This window comes from Ostrinia furnacalis, unplaced genomic scaffold (assembly GCF_004193835.3).
Source record: "Ostrinia furnacalis isolate ACB-3 unplaced genomic scaffold, ASM419383v2 OfSCF3546, whole genome shotgun sequence".
NCBI classification, from domain to species: Eukaryota; Metazoa; Arthropoda; class Insecta; order Lepidoptera; family Crambidae; genus Ostrinia; species Ostrinia furnacalis.
Genome location: NW_021133785.1, coordinates 870,669 through 878,692, shown reverse-complemented (window position 1 = coordinate 878,692; position 8,024 = coordinate 870,669). Strand labels below are relative to the sequence as shown.

At 40.1% G+C, this 8,024-nt stretch overlaps 1 non-coding gene across 1 annotated transcript; it reads right to left on the bottom strand.

The window, feature by feature from the left end:
• Nucleotides 1–5,731: 5,731 nt before the first annotated feature.
• TRNAD-GUC (transfer RNA aspartic acid (anticodon GUC)) lies at nt 5,732–5,803 on the bottom strand. The gene has a single exon. It is a non-coding gene; the product is annotated as a tRNA-Asp (tRNA).
• Nucleotides 5,804–8,024: the final 2,221 nt, after the last annotated feature.

Sequence of the window (8,024 nt, the reverse complement as noted above, 5' to 3'; positions counted from 1 at the left end):
CTCGTATATTTAGATTAGATACTCAGGATCCATACAGGGACAAGAAAATACTACAAGTGCTAGGAGTCTTAAATTTTGCATGGGGTTCCTTTTAGAACTTAGGTGCTCACTAAGAACGAATTTTAAGTCCACGCATACGAAGTCGCGGGCGGCCGCTAGTGTTATAATATGCTTGTGTTAAGTGTGTGAGTAGGTTCACTATAATATTCCACCGTTCCCCGGATTATTGACGCCTCTACAATGATGATAATGGATCTAAAAGACGAAATAATTTATCTAATAAATTTTGACTTCGGAATAAAAAAATGCCAGTATGAACGCACCTTTATGCTATCCAATAACGGTCTAATTTTATTTCGATCACGTCACATAGCCCTATTTCGACGTCGCCGGGTTTACATGTGATTCCGGGGATATATATAAAATTGGGATGTCTGTCTGACAGACAGATAGATAGGTACTAGGCTTTGTACTCGTAGTTACGAGAAGGTATATCTTCTCAACATAAGTCACGAAGCAGTTGAGTTAAAATTTTACAGGAACAAGTATTACAAGCTTAATTTGAAAAACACTTTTGGAATTAGTTTTCATCCCAACTTTATATTATAAATGCGAAAGTAACTCTGTCTGTCTGTCTGTCTGTTACGCTTTCCCGCTTAAACCTCGCAACCGATTTTGATGAAATTTGGCATAGAGATAGTTTGAGTCCCGGGAAAGAACATAGGATAGTTTTTATCCCGGTTTTTGAAACAGGGACGCGCGCGATAAAGTTTTTCTGTGACAGACAAAATTCCACGCGGGCGAAGCCGCGGGCGGAAAGCTAGTTTAAAATAGAAACAAAAATCCCACTAGGTGGACCAACGATCTGGTGAAGCCTTTGTCCAGCAGTGGACGTCATTTGGCTAAAACGAACGAGGAACAAAATCACAAGGTATTAAAAATGTATTGATGTTATTAAAAATCTACAAAACATTCCGTCAAAAGTGATTTTATTTGTTTGTCAGTTTCACTAAACGCGCACAGGCGGCGGGCTTCAGGCGCGGCAGCGCGACACCCTTCGGCAGTATTTTCAGTCTAGCTCCTAATACACTTCCACGCCCACTTTGAAAGTTGCCATGAATGTTCTACACAATATTAGCTACTTAAATAAAAAAAATTAAGATAGTCGAAATGGTCGAACTTTGTGAAAATCAAGGAAAAAATAATAATTTGCCTTTTTTTTCGGAAAAAAATTTTTTTTTTTCGTTTCCAATAATACAGTTAAAAAGCACGGTAAATGAAGTAATAAATCCCGTAGTTTAATTATTTTAATATATAATTTTATGACTTCATAATCGGCTTTGAAGTACTGCATGCCAACCGGTTGTCTAAAACTTCGAAGACCCATATCTCTTAAACTAGTCATTATATTACAAAAATATTTGGTACACGTATCAATAATATGTATAGGTAGAACATACTCAAATATTACTGAAATCGGAAACATCGACTTTTTTTACCTGCCCGCTTCGCGTGGAATGCCCCCTATGGTAGCTATATGGGTTAGGGTTTCAGTCACCTTTCCATGGGAAGAGTGGAAAAACAAATCCTCCAAGCTCACCTGCATATAAAAGCAAACAGAACCGGGTGTAGTAACAATCAATAATGTAACATCGGATATCAATTTGGCAGCACTCCTGAAAAACGCCCGCGTGGAATCGTAATGCAAACGGTGTCGTTTGGGACCGCTCAGGGAAGTATTTTTGAGCCATTACAATTCAAATTCGCATGCGAAATAGTATTATACGAATTCCAATACGTATTTGTGCAAATTCGTATGCGATTAGGGCGTATTTTATAAGCATTAGAGTATAATGCTTATAAAATACGCCTCTTGGTTCATATTAATGAGGGTGTAGGAATATTGAGGGTTTTAAGTCGTTAATTTGATATTAAGATAGAGTAAAGTACATAGCTGACTTATCAACTCGGAAAGGGATCAAAATCGTATCGCCTCTCGCGCGCTGTCTAACGTTTACGTTACGGTGCGGGTGTACGTTGCAGTATGGAGATTCAAACAAAGAATACTGACCGCCTCGAGTTGATACGGTTACGATCCCTTTCCGGGTTGATAAATGTGCGACGACCTTTATACCTAACTAGCTGACCCGGCGAACTTTGTTCTGCCTTAATGGCAATAAATAAGCAGACTTTTTTTTAATTTCGAACGGGATAAAAAGTATCCTATGTCCTTCTCCTGGCTCTAAACTACCTCCCTGACAATTTTCAGCTAAATCGGTTCAGCCGTTCTTGAGTTATAAGTGGAGTAACTAACATGACTTTCTTTTATATATATAGATATAATTTGTATGTCTAAGTCTAATATGTCTATTCGTAATGAAAAGTAAACTAGCTATAATAAAAAACAATATTTTGATGACACACAGGGCTTGGGTATGAGTAATTTCGGGGTAAACACAAATTTTAGTAATGTCATAGGTACATTTTTATACATCGTGTGTCACGCAGAGCGCGAGGACGCACAGGGTGACACACGACCCAATCACAGACAGAGCTCTATTCAACGCTGTGCGTCATTCAGATGCGTTTGTGCTATAATATATTATTTATAAACTATATTACAAAACATAAACTATTAATTAGGTATAAACTGACCTAACCGGACCTGAAGCGGAAAAAACAAACGCGTGCGTGTTTATGAATGGTGTTATGAAACTACCGCCATAATAACTTGGCAAAACTGTACACTGGGGTCACAGTATCGCCGTGACTTGGCTTTTGGAGCATGGGCAGACAGACGTGATACTTTATTGTTTTCAACCGACTTCAAAAAAAGGAGGAGGTTCTCAATTCGACCCGTATGTTTTTTTTTTCTATGTTTGTTACGCGATAACTCCGCCAATTATGAACAGATTTGAACAAATCTTTTTTCGGCGTATATGTAATACTTTAAGGGTGGTCCCATTTAAATTTAATAATAAAAAAAACAACCCCCAAGGGTGAAAAATTTGGGATGAACTTTTTTATACGCAATATCTCCGCCGATTATAAACCAATTTGAACGATTATTTTTTTGTTCAATAGGTATTATTAAAAGGGTGGTTTCATGCGAATTTGAAGAAAATATTTCACCCCCAAGGGTGGAAAATTGGGGATGAACTTTTTTATACGCAATATCTCCGCCGATTATGAACCAATTTGAACGATTATTTTTTTGTTGAATAGGTATTATTTGTGTTTCACAGAACATCCATTTCTGAACGGCCTATTTTCTCCCAATGATTTATAGATTAACAGATTTACAGCGGCCTGCGTCCAGCACCTTCCTGCAACCTTTATGAGATCATCTGTCCACCTTGTATGTGAACGTTGCCGCTTGCTTTTTTTGACCTAGCATTATTATCATCATCATCATCAATGGTCAGAAGTGAAGCAAATTTTGGTACTGTATTTTTACTGTTTTAAACTTTCATGGTCATTATCATAATTATTATTACTGACGGTATTGCTACCATGTACCTCAATTTTGAGTTTCTGATATTTCGGCACTGTTGCAAGCGCCATGGTCGGTCACGAATTATATTTATGTATTTTTACTGTCTCTCTCTGCACTTCGTTTCTTTCTAGTTACATTCACTTTCTCAGATTACCTATGTGGTAATTATAAATAACGGATTCAAAAAGAAACAATGCTTTTAAAATGAATTTCCTCTTTAATTTATCCTGCAGGACTTTAACTTTTAACCTAGGGCCAAAGCAAACTTACAACTTTATGCAAAGTTACTCGATTTATTACCTACATGATTTTTATTTGCTTGTCAACAATTCACTTTTTTGTTTGAATACGCGAAAATTGTGGTAATTAACACTATTTTTAAGTATAGTCGCTCGTTTGCCCCTGCCCTAATTAACGCCTAGTGGGGCATGCCCCGACTTTGATGAATTACCTTCCGATATTTACTCGTGGAATAACGTGGATATGGCAGCGTTACTGAGCAAAACAACGGGATTCAGTGTTATGAACGTTTTATCTCAAAACAATAATAAACAGGACGAATATTGGGAGTGAATTAGCTGTTCCTTGAACGACCGCTTCTTTTTCTTCTATTTTACTCGTCACTTGACAAATTCAAATTCAAAATTCAAATTCAAAGCACCTATCTATCACTTTCCACAAGATTGCAGGTGTCAAAAAACCCAATGGAAGGCTTTTAACATGACCCTGACCCACCGGAGCGCAGACGCGTTGTCAGTGTGTTTTCTATACAAACTGAGGTACTTGCATACAATGATTAAATCTGTCGTCCCGCGCTCCGTGAGCCGCGGAGCGCGGCGCAGTGTGATAACCGCTTAAGAATCAATTACAATCATATCCCAAGTATTGGAACCTTGTCCACACAATTTCAGTATCACGTCAACAACATTAAGAGCGGGAGCTGTCACGAAAAAATTGGCTATGAAAATAAACTTAAAATGGAGAGCTATTTTTGGTTTGATTAAAGTGGTGATTGTCATTTCCAGCTGTAAATAACTGACGAGCTGGATTTAACGGATCCCTAACTATGGTTACAGGTTCGAATCTCGCGGGGGACATTTGTGTAGCGTAAAATCACTATGACTATGTATTTATTTGTTCCCATTTGGGTACAATATTGGCTTGCAACAACCTGATTGCCTGAAAAATAAAAATTCTTTGCTACTTTGGGCATGATATCCCATTGACCCATCCATGTGAGACGCCTATGGCAGTTTATTAAGTCTGACACCATGATTGTGATCTTCGTTGTTAGGACGACCCATAATGGGACCATACGATGGAAGAGGATCAGTTCAGTTACGATTGGGCTAAAATAACTGCAAGTTTAGTAAAATAACCTGTTTATTTCTTCAACAAGTGACGCAGTTATGACGTCATTGTTTGCATCATCACATGGTATTCTTCTTTCATAACCTTCGTGGCATAACATTTTAATTTCCAAAGTTCAAATCTTCAAACAGCGCTAGTTCAAAAACATCTCAGGTTTATTTTCTCAAAGTGGATAGACAGGAGTTTAGTACGTAATTACCATATTATTACTGATTCGCTAATTAAGATGCGAAACAAGAACGAACTTGCCCTAAGTATTCCTCCCAGTTTCCTTGCAGATACGATTTATTAAAGATATGCAAAATTTTAATGGCTTTCGCAAACTTATTTATCATTATTTTGCTTGCTGAAGATGTTTTAGAACAAGTATTACATACATTATCTTCAAAGAGTGCTGAATAATCACAGATATCTTAATAAAGTAATAGACAAGTTGTTCTAGTGAAAATTATGTACACGAATGGCACAATAGAGCAGTTGTAGCCGCCTCTGTGGTCTAGTGGTAAGACCACCTGCTTCAGACACAGACGTCCCGGGTTCGATTCGCAGTGGGGGCAGATTTTTCTGTTTGGTTGGCGGTAGGGCTTGTTCTAAGTCCGCCTGGCTAGCTACCACCATCTTACCTAAGTCTGTCGCCATAACTACAATGTTAACAGCATTGTTGTGTTCCGGTAGTTAGAGGTATGACAGCTAGTTCGTCCGTAGTTGAGGATTCCGGGTGAAGCTCACTTCCACCTTCGGCCTGATCATCACTTACCATCAGGTGAGAAACAGGCCAAGAGCTTCCTCGTCGTGGGTAAAAAAAAGTAGGTAGCTAAGAAGTCAAAAGCACTGGTGCAAAAAAATGGATTAATTAAAAAAAGTCTCTCCGGCGGGGAATCGAACCCCGGTCTCCCGCGTGACAGGCGGGGATACTGACCACTATACTACCGAAGACTTGGGAACTACGTCGAAAGTTTTTGGACCATTTCCAATAAGTACAGACACTTGATCTGTTTCCACAATTTATTACACCGATCTTGTCGCGACAAGGAAAAATTTCCGTGCTTTTTGTGAAAAATATTATTGGCAGGTAGTTGCTAATTGCTCATATGATAGGCCCCCTTAATTTAATTTATTGTCCGTGGTGCATAATCTTTTCTTAAAGGTTTTAAACCTTTGTTTGTCACCTGTCATCCGCTTTGCAATGGAGGGAAGTCGAACCTTAATTTCGAACTCCTCCTATGTTCTTCTGATTAATTTCGTTGCGGGTCCAATGACAGTTTAACTTTCCCCCGGGACAAACTTGACCTTCATTGGTTGGGTTTTTGTGGCGGTCAAGCTGTAGATCCTGGCTACACAGGAGTTGCAGTGGTGGGAACGAGAGGTGGGAATAGTCCCGTTGAAGTACAGACACTTCTTATTATTAGTGTCACGTAAGCAAGGTGTTATTAGTTGTTTGGGAGGATGTCACAGCCTATATCAGAACCTCGATGACCTACGTGTCCTCAAATCCTTGTATTCTTTACATTTTTGCCTCTATTTTTCACGACGTCAACAAGCAAAGCCGCGGTATTACACAGATTCAAAGTGTATCAATATATCTCGATGAGTTGTGTGACCAGTAGGCCTAAGATGCGCGCCGCGATAAGCGGTTATCACGCCGTTTTATCGATTTTGCCCATACATTTTGACGTCGATAAAAGTTATCACGGCGCGCATCTTAGACTGGAGTCCTACTCTCTCTTACATTTTCCCCCTATTTTTACCCGACTGCGCCAGAGGAGGGTTATGTTTTCCCCCATGTCGTCCCCAACGTCGTCAACAAGCAAAACCGCGGTATTACACAGGTTCAAAGTGCATCCCCCTCCCCCCACCAACGCGCTGCAAACACGTTAGCATTAAATTACGCGTCAAGCACGCCTGTGTGCACCCGGCGTGAAATGCGCCCAGTGCCGCGCGTAACGCTACACGCTGCTGCCTAGTTCAGCGAACATTTGTTTCTAATCGAGCAAAACCAACCGGCCATTGCGGAAATCATTGGGGGAAGCTATGTCCAGCAGTGGACCTCCTATGACCAAAACCAAACCATAAAAAGAACCATTTAACTGGAAAAATCAGTCCAAAAGTGATATTGACCAACGGTATCAGTCAAAACCACTTTTGACTGTTTTTGTAGTCAAAAGTGGTCCCTATTATTAAGCAATGACATAAACCATGGGTACAAGAGCTTTATTATTTTTACCCGACTGCGCCAGAAGGTGGGTTATTATTAATGTCACCTAGAATTCGATAGTAACGTCACAGCGCAAGGCAGGACCTTCGCCAGGTTGTGATAACGAAGCTGTTTACATCGATGATCTAATTGTTCTCCAAACTAGCAAGCAGTATGTCCGTATTCCGCCCGTCAGAGCTAATCGCAAATTAGATAATGCCCATTGCTCAGCGCCGCTCGCTCGGCTTACATCTATGTAGTATCATAAATGGTCCAGACTTTGACGAACTTCGGGATATGACCTAGATATGTTATTGCCGAACTTGTGGCTTGTATTATTAAGGTTAATAATAATAATAATAATGAGGTTAGAGTTATTGATGGTTAGGTTAAAGATGTAATTAATAAAAAATACAAAGCTAATGCACAAGCACAGGCAGGCACCCCACTAGGTGGACCGACGATCTGGTGAAGGTCGCTGGAAGAACCTGGATGCGGGCGGCACAGGACCGGTCGTTATGGAAATCCTTGAATCTTTGGGGGAGACCTTTGTTCAGCAGTGGACGTCATTTGGCTGAAACGGACAAAACTAATGAGTATGGTGGTATGGTCTTGAGTGCAAAAGGTCCTGGGTTCCATTCTCTGTAGGGACTTTTGGAGATCATTTTAGAGTTCTGTAAAAGCATCAGATTAAATCTGTTGAGTTAAATATTCCTCCTTGAAGCCGTGTGGTGACGGCAGAGTAGAATACATTTGTCACCAACCCCTACTCTTCCCGCGGGTGTCGTAAGAGGCGACTTAGGGACTACACATCAAACAGAGAATGGGCAGCAGCGCTCTCTGAAAAACATCAATCTTTTAAACTGCGATCTCCAACCCGCCTGCCAAGCGTGGAGATTATGGCAAAACCCTCCACTATAGTGGAGGAGGCTCATAGTCCAGCATAGGCTGTTGATGATGAAA